This window comes from Sus scrofa, chromosome 11, assembly GCF_054392235.1.
Source record: "Sus scrofa isolate SSC_HxYL_T2T_F1_AM1 chromosome 11, Sscrofa_HxYL_maternal_Yorkshire_Landrace_v2.0, whole genome shotgun sequence".
Classification (NCBI taxonomy): Eukaryota; Metazoa; Chordata; class Mammalia; order Artiodactyla; family Suidae; genus Sus; species Sus scrofa.
Window position 1 is genome coordinate 78738934 of NC_139393.1, and position 17352 is coordinate 78756285.

At 43.5% G+C, this 17352-nt stretch overlaps 1 protein-coding gene and 1 long non-coding RNA gene across 4 annotated transcripts in view; one reads left to right on the forward strand and one right to left on the reverse strand.

Moving 5' to 3' along the window:
- LOC146398708 (uncharacterized) overlaps positions 1 to 17352 on the forward strand; it is a 389742-nt gene that overhangs the window by 328638 nt on the left and 43752 nt on the right. The window contains exon 4 of one of the 3 annotated variants that reach the window (XR_014819881.1): positions 4556 to 4702. The exons of the other annotated variants lie outside the window; for them this stretch is intronic. The gene's annotated coding sequence lies outside the window, so the exon portion shown is untranslated. The remainder of the gene's footprint in view (positions 1 to 4555; positions 4703 to 17352) is intronic. 3 annotated transcript variants of the gene reach the window in all.
- Positions 12541 to 17352, reverse strand: part of LOC102167506 (uncharacterized) — a 164808-nt gene continuing 159996 nt past the window's right edge. The window contains exons 2-3 of the long non-coding RNA XR_014819882.1: positions 16327 to 16402; positions 12541 to 15790 (exon numbers count right to left, since the gene is read on the reverse strand). This is a non-coding gene — a long non-coding RNA (uncharacterized LOC102167506). The remainder of the gene's footprint in view (positions 15791 to 16326; positions 16403 to 17352) is intronic.

Genomic DNA, 17352 nt, shown 5'->3' on the forward strand with positions numbered 1-17352 from the left:
TCTTTTTATCTATCTGTAATCTACTTTTTAATGAAGAGAGAGAGAGACAGAGACACAGAGAGACAGAGAGAGGGAGGGAGAAAGGGCGGAAGGGAGAGAGAGAAGGATTTTTTTTAAGCAATTAACTCGTGATTGTGGAGGCTGGTAAGTCTGAAATCTGTAGGGCAGCAAGCCAGAAGACTGAAAGGTTAGGGAAGAGTTGGTATGCCTTCTTGAGTCTGAAATTTGAAGACTTTCTACGTTTTAAGCAAAATGCTTCATCCTCTTAAGATCTTCAGCCACCTGGAAAAGGCCCAACCATGTTACGGAGGATAATCTGGTTTACTCAATGTCTACTGAATCAAGTATTAATCACATCTAAGAAATAGTTACCCAGCAAAATCTAGACTGGTATTTGACCAAGTGGGCATCACAGCCTAGCCAAGTTGACATGTAAAACTGACATCACATTGCTTACAATCTGGATTTTACTATTCTAAATAAATGTAAATAATCACCTTGTAAGTAGATCTATGTCTACATCTTTGATAATTCTACTAAATTTACACAAAATGGAATTACTGGTTTTCTTATCAAAAACATGTATTCTCCTAACTCTGAGGCCACTGGGACATCTGCAATAATCTCTTGTTGTAGGCATGGGATCCATCTCAGGGACCTTCATGCTACCTCTCTATCTTTAGCCATTTTTTTTGCACAGTCATTGGTGGACTAGCACCTAATCGTGGAAACAGGGCATTCGACAATGGACAGCCAGAGACTGACTGTCTGAGGATGAGACAATACCAACATCAATATCTCTTGATGACAGAGGCTATTTTCAGAGTCTGGGGCTTATTTTATGACTTTGGAGAATAAAGTTTGTACCAGCTACAGTATTTATACTCATTATTTTATTTGTCCCTCACAATGGTATGAGGTAGATACTATTATCATACCTTCTAGGTATAAGGTATAGTATTTTTCTACTTATGGGTAGAAAAACTGGGGCTTGAAGAAGAGCCACCTGGTTGTTGGATATGAATTTACCAGTCCAAGCAATAACATAATACCATTATTCTTTCCATTGGCAGAAAGTAGAGAGAAGGTGGTGAAACCAGCTTTGGCTAAATTTCTGGGAGCTGGGGCTACTTGAGTTTGGATGTTTTCATTTCATTGTGGAGTTACAAATTGACATGGAGGATGGAGAGTTGTGATGACCAAAGAATCCAGAGGTCTGAGCAAGTGTCCATTCTGGCTATTTATTGAATATTTAGACGTCATCCTATTATCTCATTGGGCAAAGACCCAGAGTTGTTTTTGATTTAAAAGACCATCATATGGGGGATAAAGATCAGGGGTAGTTGCCATAGTAAAGATAATCTTGGCAAATGCCAAGCTTAATGAATGTGATGGGTAAGTGACTGTGTGTGTGCATGCATGCTATGCTTTTGAAGCAAGACTATAATAGCATAGAGAGTAAATTTATAGAATTTATTAGCATATTAGCTTAGGAAGAGACCTTAAAGTTTATCTAATGCATTCCCTTCAATTTCCAGCTGTGGCAGCGGATGCCTGCGGAGACCAAGTGTTAAAGGTCTTGCAGTCAGTTCCACCCACTATTGCATTGATATAAAATAGTAATTTTATGGTAGAGTATGACTTAGTGAACATACATCTTTGGCTTTTCCTGGACAGTGTCATTTTAAAATTTACTTTATTGTTGACTCCAGATCTATGATGTGTTCTAGACACTCCTATTTCAGGACTCGGATTATAGCTTTTACATTATATTTCATCCTCAGAAGTGGTACTAAGGCTCCTAGTGAGACTATTTGTTCCAAGAGTTTCTGGTTTGGAAAATACATTCACCTTAACCATGATTGAATGTGCTTATTTCCAGGCCAATGGAAGAAAGAAGAATCATAATTTTCTTTCTCAGAGTGTTTTTGCTATTATCGTGGCATCTTTAATTTTTCTCCCCTTGGCTTCCTCTTCCCCTCTCTCTCTGCCTTCGCACTTTTCCTACCAGAGAGACTTTGCTGATCTCTATTGAATTGATACCCAGAAAGTGGGTGGGTACATCAATGAGTTAGGTTAAGAAATACAGTTACTAGAAAAGGTGTCACCAAAACTTGCCCTCCGTCCACTGGTGCTGAATAGAAATGCAGAGATAGAGTTTTGGGTGAAAGAGAAAAAAAATAGCTTTATTACTTTGCCAGGCAAAGGAGCCCACAGCAGACTAATGCCCTAAAGACTGCATCCTCCCTTGGGAGAAATTAGGAAGTGACTTGATAGTTTGTGTTTAGAAAATAAAGCCACAGATAAGGGTAGATGTAAGCGCTCATTCTTCTTCAAAGTTGGTGTTTATGGCTCCGGGGACTGCTTCTGGTGGTCCTCCTCTCTGGCTTTTATTTGTTGGAGGTTTTAGTTTTGCAGGAGGACTCAAAGACATTGTTATGCATATTCCTTGAAGAGGAACCGGGACCCTGTCCCGAGGCTGCACTCCCATTTCTTGACTGTTCCTCCCTTCCCTGATTAGCAACAGTTTGAACCTGCCCTTAGCCACTCAGGGAAAGTCAGGAGGCTGAAGCTTATTACCTAAAAATAAGAAGTGGGGGACACAGAAAGGCTTGTGCCCAAGAGCCCCACAGGGTCCTGCTCGGTTTCAAAAAGACAGAACTACAATGTGAGCATCATCAATTCACATGTGTACAAGGCACTAAATCTAGAAACTAAATCTAGAAAGAACGTTCCCACAGATACCTCATGTAGCTGTGAATGGGCCCTTCCTGGGAGATGGGGGCAGGCTTTAAACTCACTTTAGAAGTCAATCCTGTGTCAGTTCTCCTCTTGCAGCAAAAGGAATTAAACACAAGCAGTCATCTTCCTTGTGGAGAACCATTATTCTAGCATTGCGTCTTTTCAGGAATGTATAGTGCTTTAGTTACTGCACATTTAACTGTGTACTAAGAACTTCTGGGGTACTTGTGTTAACGCCGCGTATGGATAACCTGAGACCCGGGGTAATTTTCAGGTCTGCCAGGAGCTACCCAGTAGGTTGTGGGACCAACAGCAGGACTGCGGCACCACATTTTGGATTCCAGCCCTTGTCCTACTTTCTAGGAAAAAGCACCTTCCACGTAGAGCAATGGCAGCCGAGGAGAGGCATGCTGCTGCGGGAAGGGTCAGAATCCCTTGCCCAGGATGAATGGGGCCTCTGAGAGAATCCATCACTGCTCTGTTGAACTCTTGCTTCATTAGAGCTGAGCCAGTGGCAGATGGTGCTCTTCCAATCGCATGGTCTGAGTTGGAGAATAGGTTTTCTACAAGACGGAGAGATTTGTAATCAAGGAAACCATTTATCTTTCTTCTTTCCTAGAAGCTCTGTACCATTTAGTTACAGGACTGGTAGTTTATCTTGGGCAATTCTCATTCCTTCCTCACAGAACAGCTTAATCCAGGATCGTTTTCACAACTTCCAAGCTGTGGCAGGCTCTCGAGATTTTGCACAATGGGCTTAAGCTGTATGTGAATGAAATTTCTTGGCTGATGTCCTACTAATGAGACCCAGCAGTATAAAGTTTCTAAACCACCGAGGGTAGTCATTGCATTTCTCTTGTTCCTACAAGACCAGTCAGCTAATCCTGCCAGCTGTATATTAAAGAGACAGGGAAGATCGTATGTCTTATCACATGGAAGAGAAAATATAACATCAACTGCAGTGAAGGGACCGCAAAGCAAGGGATTGAGGTTACCGTTCCACTGGGAAGGTGGGATATTTGGAGGCAGATGCAAATCACTGCTCCAGTGTTAGTCTTTGTCAGAACCATCCTTCTATCGATGGGCAATGGGGTGAATGAGGTCAAGGTCAATAAAGTGGACCTTAGGTGACCCAGTTTTCAGCTCTGACATCACCCCACTTGTCACAAATGGTGCCATCCAACACAGTGGAGGTGAGTGGACCTGTCGCAAGGTAGCTTAACATTAGAAAAGCAGTCCAGAAGAACTGCTCTATTAGAGTGCACTTTTAAAAGAACCAGCCCGCGTTCTGTTTGGGGACTTAGTTGAAGCTGAACTGATGGAGGAATAGGGTTGCCTTCAATAGTCCTGGCTTGAATTCACTAATCCTCCCTTTTGGTGTCATGATGCTGAACGAGCCGCTTGAATTCTCAGACCCTGCATCTTTGCAGCTGCAGTATGGGAACAATTAAATAAGATATGTGTATGAAAATTACTAAGTGTACTTTTTTTTTTGGTACATAGAAGCTCTTAAATACCTAGCTTACAGGGTTCTTAGGGGGATCGAAGGGACTTTATAGATTGAAGCGTTTTACAAATGTAAATCTGCGCACATATGTAAGCTATTAATGTTGTTACTCCTCTTTGTATGTGTGTTACACCCGTGTGCAGGTGTGCGCATACATATGCATGAGGGAGGCGGGCAGTGCGCACGGCTCTGGGTATTCATCTACTTTGTTTCTGCTTCTCTGTATGGGAGCGCTTAATGTAATGTGAAAAAGCAAGCAATGCCATATCTAATATTTTTAAATAATCAATTCCGTTTAAACCACAGAGTCGCCGGAGAATTACATCAGCCTCCTGGAGGCTGCAGTGCAGCTCTGGGTGAGATTGGATCTGCCACTCTCAACCTCCAAGCTGAGTGAATGTTCGCGTGTGTTTTAATGGGTTTCCACGGCGGGTTGACCTTTCCAGTACATAGGTGAGCCGACGCGAGTTCCTGGATCTGAAACCTTCTGAGGCACGCAGGGCCCGGAGGGTGGAAGGTATTTTCTAATCAATAACACTTCAAGTCAGCAAAAACCTACATAAGCTCAGTTTTGCAAAATCTTATAACACTTTGTGACAAAGTCATTTATGAATGTTCTTTAGCATTTAAAAGGCTCTTTGTATGCTCTGTCAGAACTCCAAGCAATGAATTTTGCTTGATTTTTAAAGGGGAGAAAAGTCTTCCATTTAATTTTTAAAGGAGAGCATGAATACATTTCATTCGGCTTTAGTTGGCAACATCTGTTGTTTATTTCAGAGTTGGAATCATGAAATGTTAGATCTACCCAGGGCCTCAGAGACTTTGTGAGTCTGGTGGTTTTTGAACTGGGCTTTGCAGAGCCCTCGGCATCTATGGAGGTGCCTCTGGGCTCCCTAGAGGCGGGGACAGAGTTGTTTACTGATTGGCAGGGCTCCAAGAACACCAGTCCATTCAACCAAGGCAGCATCATGTTTAAATGATTAACATATTACAGCTCATTATATAATTTCGTTTTAAAATCTTTGCTTCATTTAGAGAGTTGGAAAACCAATCTAGTCCAAATCTTTAATTTCAAAATTAAGGGTTCAAGGCTTCGAGAGGCGCTTTTTGCTTAAGGTCAGGAATTTAATAAATAGATGAGCAGAGTCTGAGTCTAAGGGCTCTTATTTCAGTACTACCTGGACCAAGTGAGAGAAAGCTGGGGAGAAGGTGAGACAATGATGCTTACCTTTCTTGGAAAGGTAGGAAAGTCCTAACGGCTGGGTGCCTATGCATCCTCTATTGATTGACTCACTGATTCATTGATTCACTCATCTAGCAAACTTCTGAGGTGCCATGAGGTCTTAGGGGGCAAGAAGATCCCAATTCTGACTTTGAGGAAGCAGTTGTACGAGAGACAAATGTAGAATCAGTTTCCTATTGCAGACACAACAAGGAAATGAAGTTTCAAGATCAACACTAAGTTAAGGGTGTTTTAAATGTCGGGGCATTTGGCTCCCAGGAAGCAGAATCTTTCATCTTCTGCATCTTGCCAGCCCTCAGGGGAGAGTGGATTCTGCCAGGTTCAAGGACCCGAAAGGGAGGCTGGAGAAGCTCAAGTACAGTGGGGTCGGGAGGGGGTGGCAGCAGGGGAGGGGACGGGTGGAGACAGGGCCAGATCTCCAGTCACAGGACTCAGTGGGATGTTTTGATCTAATTGTAAAAACAGTAGAGAGCAATTAAAAGGTAAGAAACGATGGGGCGACATGGTTTCTCTTTTAACATAGGACCTGTTTAGCTACTTGGATGGAAGATAGATTACGGTCGGCAGCGGAAATAAGGACTTAGTCAAGAGGATCTGAACGTGTGCAGGTGGGGCACGGCTGGGCATAGAGGGGGTTGCATCTAAGTTAGGGAAGGTGGACAGACTCAAGATAAAATCTGAATCAAAAGGAGTGAGAGCTGATAATGAATAAATATTCAAAGGGAGGAATTAAAGGTGGTTTGGAGTTTCTTGGTTTGAGCAAGTGGGTGATGGGATAGCTGGAGGATTTGGTAAATACCAGGCGAAGAACAGTTTTTATCATGATAATAGGGATGAGATTTTAGGAAGCTGGATGTGAGAGTCTGGATTTAGGGGCTAGAGATATACATTTTAAGGCCATGCATATTTAAAACCATGGGTCTGGATGAAAATCATGCATGGCCAAGAAGAATAGAGAAGAGGGCCTCGGACTGATCCTGAAATACTAAATGTTTGGTGGTCAGTTAGAGACTGGGAGCAGCAGCTGAGAAGGTGGAAAACCAAGGCAGCGTGGTATCCTGGGAAGTGAAGGTCAATGGCTGTCCGTGAACCAACTGTGACGCGTCTGCTGTAGTGCCTGACACCTAGCAGATATTCAATGAGTGATATGATAATGGGGACGACAGTTCAAAGAAGCAATAAGAAAGAGCTGCCATTTTTGAAAGGCTGAATGAGCCCAGAGGTTGCTACCATATGGTGTGTGGATCTCATCAAGCATTAGAAAATTCAATTTCCCCTAATAGAACTCAAATATACAGAGATTTCACTCCATATACTTTCTCTTCAGTCGCAAGAAGTTTTAGCTTTCGTATGCATGAATTTTGAGATGAGATTTGCTGATGGAAATAATTTGAAAACGAGGCAGCCAGGTGCTGTGTGTATCCGGAGAAAGTACAGCAGAAAGTGAAAAAAAGTGGAGGATGCTGCAGGGCAACCTGGACTAACTGAAAGGATGCTAGAGGCTAAGGATGGGGGGAAAGCCTTGAAGCTGTTGGGAAGAGGAAGAAACTAGCAGGTGCATAAGAGCTGCTGATGTGACTTGGGTTGAGACCTCTGCTCTGTGCTGATGTTCAGTCATGAATTTATAAGCATCCGTTCTGGGTAGTTTCATTCAAGGTAACCCCCTCCCCCATTTGTCCATCGCAAGTATTTAAAGGACTTTGTACGTGGGACTATAACAGGATACAGGAAATAGCAGAAACAACTCTGGAGATCTAAGTTCAGGAAGATTTTGGACATCCGGGTGAAAGTGCTAGAAAAAAAGTCCATGCCTGTGCAAATTATCCAGAATAAAAGCCAAGTGGATAGAAAATATAGTATTGAAGCTATAAAGGATAAAAGTAGTGAAAAAAATTTTTTCTTTTTGTCTTTTGAGGGCCGCACCCACGGCATATGGAGGTTCCCAGGGTCGGTGTTAAATCGGAGCTATAGCCGCTGGCCTACACCACAGGCACAGCAACACGGGATCCAAACCGCATCTGCAACTTATACCACAGCCCATGGCAATGCCGGATCCTTAACACACTGAGTGAGGCCAGTGATTGAACCCACAACCTCATGGTTCCTAGTTGGGTTTGTTACCACTGAGACGTGATAGGAACTCCCCAAAAAATAGTGCAAATTTTTAGGAAACAAAGTACACTGCCTAGAAAGGAATTCTGTAAAATGGGTTTATTCCTAATTTTTATGAATTCCAATTACTTGAATGTGTGTGCCCGATGACATGCTTTGCATGGAGTGTATCGTGGTGACCAAATCCAACAAGCTGTCCTCTTGGTTGTTGGGGACGCTGATTGAATCAACCCACCCATAAAGGTTATATACACATTGTAATTTGTGACAATGCTACAAAAGGATCTTAAGGCAGGGCTAAGCGGAGATAACGGGGGAGGCAGTTGAGATTGGAAGGGTCGGGGAGAAGTGACCTTTGAGGTAAGAACCGGCAAACTTGGGGGTTTGTGCAGGCTGTGCGCAGGGGGCCCTCACAGGCACCCACGGCAAGTGTGTGAGGAGATGCCACAAGGGGTACAGTGTCTCCTTTCTTTGGTCTGTCGCGGCTTCCACCTACCATTCTGCTTGCTCTGAAATTGTTTCTGTAAGGAGTGGGATGGACGGGGACTTCGGGGTTGGTGGATGCAAACAATGACATTTAGAATGGATAAGCAATGAAGTCCTGCTGTCAGCACAGAGGATTTTATCTAGTCTCTTGGGATAGACCATGATGAAAAACAGTCTGAGAAAAAGAATGTATATATGTGTATGACTGGGTCACTGTGCCATACAGGAGAAACTGGCACAACACTGTAAATCAACTAAACTTTTTTTTTTTAGGGCCACACCTGCGACACAGGGAAGTTCCCAGGCTATGGGTCAAATTGGAGCTGTAGCTGCCAACCTATAGCACAGACACTGCAACGCCAGATCTGAGCCACGTCTGTGACCTATGCTGCAGCTTGTGACACTGCCGGATCCTTAACCCACCGATCGAGGCCAGGGATCAGACCCTCATCCTCATGGATGCTAGTTGGGTTCTTAACCTGCCGAGCCACAACGGAACTCCCATCAACTATACTTTAATTTAAAAAAATGATAAAACAAAACAAAAAAGAAAAGCATTCTACAGGAAAGAAAGAAAAAAAAAACCCTCTGCTGGAGGTAGACAAATAGAGCTCCTGGCACCTAGCAGTGCTCAGTGAGGATGACTGAGGAAGTACACGAGTCAGTGAGTGAATGAAGGAATGGCCAGTCTTCCAGGAAGAGAGGTGCTGAATGCTCTCGGTGGCCTGGAAGCCCGGTGAGCATCCGGGGTGGAGTCGCCCTCTTCCAAGCACAGGTTAGCACCCAGGAACACACCCGTCAACCCGACTCCTCTCTAACTCCACGGATCACCTCATTTTCACTTACCGAAACGGACAAAAGCAGCCTGCCGGGCCTTCCTCACGGCCCGCGCCAGGACCAACCACCAACTCTACCCCCGTCCTGAGCAGATGCAGTTCTTCTCCAGTTTGTTACTGTCCACCAGCCAGAAACTTAAACGCTTTTAGCATTCCTTTGTGCATTTTTGCACATCTATGGAGTTAACAGAAGGTTTTTTTTGGCTGTTTTTTTGTTTCTTGTTTTCTAAATCACAAAGGAGAAAAGAAATGTAGATTCAGATCTAACTTGGGAACAACACGATTTCCTTATTTAACGCACTAGCCCTTTCCAGCATTTTCAAGGGAGGCAATTTTTCAATGAAAACCTAATTTTCCAATATGTTTGTTCAGAGTAGGTTGAGAAAAGCATTCCCGTGAGGTGTGCAAAAGTCTGTACTGTCATACGCTTAACGTGCGGGCCCCATTTCCCCCAACAGGAATTACCTTCCTCTGTGTTTTCAGACATGGCTAAAATGTTTTATTTACCCTTTTTTTAAATAATGACTCTAGTGAGTGAGTCATACATCAGACTTCATCCGTGGGCCTCAGAAAATGGGCAAAAACTGAAAAACACATCCTAAGGGGACTGTTTTGACCTCACTAATTATGAGGAGGAAGTTCAGCGCAGGTGTCTTCCTGGAGTTTAAGGCAATACTCCTGAGATCCCAAGTACATCGCAAGTTACAATGTGTTTCTACTCAAAAGATAGTTCATGCAGAGTGAAAACACCCCATGCACAGCTCGGTCCTTATGCTAAAATATAGTTGGATGTTTATAATCACCTACATGTCGAGATAGTGTATGTTGTGTTTGATGCCGGCCTAGGCAGTTTAATTGGCCCCCGTAGAATTTCAGCCAGCGGGGAGGAGAAAAGCAAATACAGGGCTCACAGCCACAATACTCATCGGGGTGGAATGCTGAGTGTTCTCTTTCCTAGGATCAAAGCAGCTCTGGTTTGGAAATTAAAACACACACACGTACATGTGCACATAAACACAAAAACAAACATCCAATAAAAAAAGGCCTGATAATTGAAACCAGATGAATTCCTTTAATACCGAGCAAAAACATCTGCAATTAGAACGATCGATGGTTTTCCCCCCAAGTCAGCTATTTTCATGGCACTAATACTTGGGAGAAAATCCCAGGGCCCCGTGAAGGAGGACACGTCACTCAAATGGCCGTTAAATATCTCGACCCCGTTCACGCCAGCAAAGCTGGATGGCCAGTCTCCAGGGATAGTGCCAGGGCAAAATCCAACACCAGCTTTCAGGTGGCGTCCCGCTCGCCTCATCAGCGGCATCCGACGAGGTCATCACTGCCTCCTTTTTGGAAGTCACTCTCCACTCAGCTTCCAGGAACACACATTCCGCTGGTTTCCCTGCTCCGTGATTCTGTCTCCTTTACAGATGGTTCCACATCTTTCTTATCTCTAAGCTGGGGAGTGGCTCAGTGGTCAACCCTTGGGGCTCTTCTCGCTGTGTAGACTCATTCTTTTGCTGAGCTCACTCAGTCTCGTGGATTTCAGTAATCCATATCATGGGAGCGCCCTAATTTTTCTGTCCTGTCTGGGTATTTATGACTCATGTAATTAACTGCCCACTCACCGCTTCCATTTATCTCCTAGGGGTCTCAAATGTTGGTTCTTAACTAAACTAAACTTTTGACCTTCCTTTCTCTACGCGCTGCTCCATCCATCCAGTTGCTCAGTGTTATCCTTAAGGACTCCTTTTTCTTCATCCCCCATGTCTAATTTGTCAGAAAATCCTATCAGCCCCACCTTAGAGATATATGCACAGTCTGGCTATTTTTACCTATAAAATAGGTAAACATCAAGGAGCTACTATATTTTATAGGGAACTATACTCAAAATCCTGTAACCTCGAAAGGAAAAGAATATGTGTATATGTGTATATGATGTGCTTAATACTACTAAATTTATTCCTGTGTTTGTCCTGTTATCTTGAAAAGAAACTTCCTTCAGCCTCAGTTTTCCTATTTAAAGAATAGAAATACTGTTGGTATTTACATTACTTGGGATTAACTTGAGGATTATATTTTAAAATGAATTAAAACACTTAGAAGTAAGTCAGAGAAAGGCAAATATCATATGATATCACTGACATGTGGAATCTTAAAAAATGATACAAACGAACTTTTTTACAAAATAGAAGTAGGTTCACAGACATAGACAACAACTTATGGTACTCCAAGGAGAGAAGAGGGAGGAGGGATAAATTAAGAATTTGGGATTAATAGATATACATCTATTTTGTATAAAAAAATAGATAGAAAACAAAGCACTACTATAGCACAGGGAACTATATTCAGTATCTTGCAACTACCTGTAATGGAAAAGACTCTGAAAAAGAATGGACCTGCATAGCATGACTGAATCACTTTGCTGTACACCTAAAGCCTTATAAATCAACCAGACTTCAATTTTAAAAAAGATTTAAAACACCTCATGTGATCCCGGGTACAGAATGTGATCGAAGACAGTGTTCAGGCTGATTACAGCGGTGGCGACTGTGGTAGTTATTCCGTCTTTTTTAAATAAACCCCTAACTGCAAGGAACCATCAGGCACGCATTCTACTCAGAGCTAAGAGGGGAGGCATACGTGCACTGTATACGGATTTCTAATAGAGAGTGGAGAGTTAGGTGCTTTTAGACAGGTTGATGAAGTATTCAGGAGGTCTCGGCAGAAGAGTCAAGAGTTTTCATGGGACTTTTGAGTCAAAAGGCTTGTAGTTAAAAATCACCATTCTGCCTTGCATTAGCTCTTCGAACCTGGATGAATTCCTTGAACTTTCTAATTTATAGACTGGGAAGGACGATGATGATAGTGGTGATGATGATGAAGGTAATTCTTTTGCAGGGCTTTTGAGAAGATTCAATGAGTTAGGATATACTGCCGGGTTGCCTCATTCCACAGTCCCAAATTGGACCTTAAAGCAGCAAAAGCAATTTACGTATCTAGAAGAAATACTGTGGGGACTTTTTTTCTTAATTGTTTACATGATGTCAAAGGCTTGGTATTTTTTTTTTTTAAGATGAGAAAGATGTAAGTAATTGTGGCCAAGAAAATTGAGAGTTAATATTTTGAATTTTGGCTGAGCTGAACTTTTTTTTCAGCACCCACGCTGCTGTATGTTTTCTCTACAGCCTAGTGAGACTGCCTTTTATGTGTATTTTTGATGAATGGGCTAATACACTGGGTTGAAAAAAAATAAAGTCAAGCTTGTCATTTATAAAATAGCTTGACTGCTAATATCCTGTAGCCACTGACAAGAAAATTTCTAAGGACATGGACTTCAAAAATAGGTCAGCATTATGTAGATGTGAGGAAGAAATAAAATTGAGCTCCTTAATCTGCTATAAATCTGTCACTGTCACATCAGCCTCTGAAACAATGCAAGTGCCCTCTTTTCTAAATAGCCCATCAGAGAGCATCTTCATCCCTATGCAAAAAATCAGAGTGTTTGTAATCTGGCTAATTTTAACTGAGTTCTGCTGGACTGCATCTACCTGGACCCATGGGCGTTTTCTTCACCCATCTCTTCTTTTGGCTAAAATGCGGTTTGTTCTTGATTTTTAAATATTCAGTCTTCCCTCAAGGATTGTTAAGTAGGCATCTATCTTTTAAATACTATTTCCTTTGTGTATGAGAAGTACTGTGTTAGCTACTCGTTTTAAATGCTAACATTCCTTTTACACTGTGTTTCTTTTGGTGATGGCATAAGTATTTTAAGAAATGTATAGCATTACATTGGGATGCAAGTTCTGAACAAAATGCATCAATGTAGAATTGTTGATAGTACTGACAAATGATCTTCTCTATCAAAGGATATACAGTAGTGCTTCTTTGGATTGGAGAAAGGTTTCTCCGTTTTTAAGTCACAACTAGAGTCGTAATCACTTTTGATTGGATCACCTTGTTCCTTTTCTTAGCTGCCTGCACCAAAATGTGAAGTGTCTCATACTTGTTTACTAGTTTAATGTCTCTAGAGCTTCTGCAGAATATAAGTAAGCCTACGAGCGGAAACCCCGTTTGTCCTGTTCTCAGCTCTAATCTCACCATCAAAAAGAGTTTCTGATACATAAGAGGAGCTTCATCAATATTTGGTGACTTGGAGATGGTTCAATGCAGCTTTGAAGACTAGGAGTTTGTTGCTGCGTCACTGAATAACATAACTTTGGGGTAGCATTTTGATTGACGTCTTAGCATGTGGGTATTTTCAAGTTCAGTCTTATAAGCCTTATGTGAGCACGGAGAAGATGGGTGGCCAGTGTCAGTGGTGTTCTGGCAACTTCTGAGACAATGTCTAGGGAGGAGGCTGAACCTAGACAAGGCAAATGGCTGCTTCTGTTTCCCTGCCAAAGTGTAACAGGAGAATTAATTTGTGTTGACAGTTTGTTTGAGTTCTGTGCGCATTTATGTCTATTATTATTTACTTCTCAGTAAGAATAGTGGGTGAAGAGTGTTTGTTGCTCATTTTTAACCACCCAAAAATCACTCCAACCTCCCTAGCAAAATTTGGTCTTGAATCATTGAAAGGCTGGTTCATAAATTTTGAATTTGTAGCCTAAAAATAGTCAACTGAAAGGAGGTAACAAAACATTTCCAAAGTGAAATCTGCTTAGAAAGAAGATCAAGCAACACAATGAAAACAGATTTATATTAGAGTCAGCTTTGCAGAAGCTCGCAAAGAAGTGATGGATTATTGAGGGAGAAGCCTGGAGCATGCAGCCTGCCACGTAAGAGTGTCTGAGGCCTCAGAGGTCTAACAGTCCCATGCTGAAGTCTAGGGCTGGGGGGACTTTCTGCCCGGGAGCCCCTGGGGATGGCCAAACATCTCACCTCTCATCTGCCCACCTGACAGTGGTACTCACTTCTGACTTTTGCCTTGCGCTCCTGTGGACTGCCTCAGCCAGGAAGAGGAACACAAGCAGTGGAGCGGTGACCGTGGCAACAACAAAGGGTTGTGGGTGAGAAGCAGCAGACTGTCAATTTCAACCCTACAGACCACCCTTTGGGTGGTCACTTTATTTGCCTGTTTTCTGAGCTTGACTTTCTCATCTGCTAAATGGCAGTTCCACCTGCTATGTGTTCTCCAGGCATTTTATGTGTACCATCTCCTTAAGCTTCATGATAACCTCATGGGATGTCTTTTTGCTGAGTCACCTCAACAGGGACTGACCCTGTGTCTCTTTCTCCTGAGTTCAGGGGAGGGTGGGCTGGGAGTGATATTCTCTTGGGAGCTGGATAGTGAGGCAGGGGGTGTTTTGCAGCACACAAATCTTTCCCGGTTGTTCAGCCGAAGACCAGTGCATGCGTTGCCGTGAAGGGATTTTGCAGATATAATTAAAGTCCCTGATCAGTTGACTTCCTGCTAATCAGAGGGGAGGTTACTTGGGCGGCCTGATTTTATCAGTTGCAAGGCGTTTATTGAAACGGGCTCAGAGATGCCGACCAGCTGCTTGGTGTCTGGTGCTCTCCTTTCCCCTGGACCATCCTTCTACACGGCTGCCTGCAGATGGACAGCCAGCGTCAGCCTTTGTCCGTGGGCTTCCAGCCCACTGGCACCTTTCCCAACTGTTTCCCTGGGAACTTCACTCACGCTTAGCCCATGCCCACAATGACGTCAGCCAGTTCCTACGACGAATCCCTTTATGCTCAACCTTGACTCTTATGCCCCCTAAGATGGATGATGCTTTGAACACTATTATGAATACAGCGAAGCTGGAAGAGCTCATCATGTTACCCTATGCTTTGCGGTTAAATCCCAAAGTCTGAAGTTGGAAACCTTAGGCTTTATTCCCCAGGGGTGATGGGGGCTGCCAAACTGTCCTGAAGCGATCCTAGAAGATCAAATCAGCAAAGAGCCCAGATCCTTGAAGGCAGGCATCCTATTCTGGTGGTTCTGCCACACAGTGAGGTTTGTTCTTGAATGAATGACTAAATGCAAGGTATAAAGCGCTGATCATGTGTAGGCGTAATTCTTTCCAATAACATTTCAGATCGCTTGAGACCTTTTGAGATCACCCTCAGTCACGCACTCTTGATGGGTGAGAGACTCTCCTGTCTCGTCCCCACTGTTTTCTTTAAGTCAGGAATTTGGGAAGTAAGATTCCCAGTCTTGTCTCAGCCTGGCCCCTCGCTTTGTTTTCTTGGCCATTCTATGCAAGCACGCTGACTCAGGTTCCAAAAATATAAACAGCAAGCCCAACGACACATGCTCTCTGTGTGTCAGAGCACATCACCTAGGAGGTTATCTGAGTGTCTGGATGCCTGTCATGGGTTTTGAGTGGTCACGGTGGACATGGCTCCATATGTGGCACCAAGAGAGACCAAAGGAGGCTGTGGTTCATGCCCTTGAGGAATTTACAGTCAGGGTGAGACCGGACAGCAAACCTGAGATGAACAGAGAAGTAAGATCAGAGCCAAGGGCATATCCTTTCTGCATAAGTACAGATTGCTTTGCGCACCTTCAGTGGAGCAGCTGAGGTTCATACGGTGCATCTGCTTTTACGAAGACAAGGATTTTGCTTTTAAAGTAACCTCTGGATTTCCAGTTCCTAAGGCAATGCCTGGCAGATCCTAAGTGGTCCACAGATCCTTGTTGAAAATGATAAAGCTTGGGACTTGTTTTCACATGGAGAGAAGAGCGTGAGTCTATTAGCGAGAAGGGCAGGGATCACTCCAGACAGAGTGGGGTGACGAAACGTGCTACCTCGTCAGCTGTCCTTGAACCTCAGTGCTGACATCTCCCTGCTGTACGATATTGGATTTCTCAGGCTGTGTTCAAAGTCATATTCCGATTCTGAAATATGTCTCTTCCTAAAGAAAGAGAATGCTAGCCTCAGGCTGGGACGTTCAAGCTACTTTACCAAAGAGGTTTCCTGAAGTGTAACATGAATTTCTCATCGAACTCTAAAAACAGACACAATGGCCAGGCCTGACTTCAGGGATTCTTTCGGAGTCCTCTTTCCCAGGCTGATAGTTCCTCACTGGGGCATAATTACGGAGGGATATTTTCGAGCCCTTCCTAGGGAATTTGAGATCATCAGGGATTTGAAAGCAGTCCTCAGGGCAGAGAGAGGAGTGAGGCAAAGGATGCCCTTGGTAGGAGATTTCTGTGGCAAGTTGCTTCATCGATTCCTTCCAAATGAAGCATCTCTCCGCAGACTCCAGGGTCATGGCCCAGGCCTGGGAGAGGGTCAGGGCCCAGCAGCACGAGGCAGGGCTGCTTGTTGGGGCAGAACACTTTGGGGTTTTTATTTCATTTCGTTTTGACAGCCAGATCCATCTCACAACCTTCCTGCTCGGTGTTTTCATTCCCCGTCTGAGGGCGTTAATTAAAGCCTCCCTCTCACCTTATTCACAGAGATTCTGCCTGAAAGTTCAGAGCTGTCAGCAGAAACGTGTCATCACGCCGTTGCCAGCAGGATCCTAGGAAAATACCAATAAGCACATTAAACAAAAGAGGAGTTAAGAGGCAATAAGACAAATTTCCCAGATATGGGCCATTTCACTGCAAATCCACTTTAATATCTTTCAGGTTACACTTGACTTGTGCATATAAAGCATGTGGCAACAAGCACTGAAATCTAATAACTCAGAGGGCAAGAATTAAATGTGACAACGTTTGCATGATTGAAAATGGAAAAGAAATCAATTGCTTGTTCTGCTGGGTTAAGAGAGTAAACTGGGTTACCAAAACCTTAATTTAGTCAGGAAGACACATCTTTTGTTAAGAAAGGAAATGCCTTTGTTTGTCAATTACCTGTGAAGGATCAGAGAGGAAGACACAGGGAAAGATGAACGCAGGTGGAGGCCTGGCTCAGAAGCTGCAAAGGAAGCAGCCGGTGGTTCCAAGCAAGCTCTTTAACCTTTTCTATGGCTCAAATTATCCATACTTTGAAATGGCAAACCTATTAGTATCCTCAAAAGCATTTACCGAGTGTCCAACTTTGCCTGGTGCTGGGATGTGAAAAAGGAAGAAAAAAGATGAGGAATTTCCGGAATATGCACTAAAAAAGACGCACGTGTTAAAAAAAACAAGGGGGGAACGTTCCCACTGTGGCTCAGCAGTAATGAACCTGACCGGCATCCACGAGGACTTGGGTTTGATCCCTGGCTTCGATCAGTAGGTTGGGGATCCGGTGTTGCCGTGAGCTGTGGTGTTGAAGATGTGGCTTGGACCCCGAACTGCTGTGGCTGCGGCGTAGGCCGCCAGCTGCAGCTCTGATTCTACCCCTAGCCCGGGAGCGTCCATATGCTTCAGTTTCAGCCTTAAAAAAAGAAAAAAAAAGATGCAAGTGCGACGGAGGTCAGTATACGTCTTACAATAGTTCCACGGGTGTGAGTCAATGAGGAAATCACTTCGTTTTCTTTAAGCA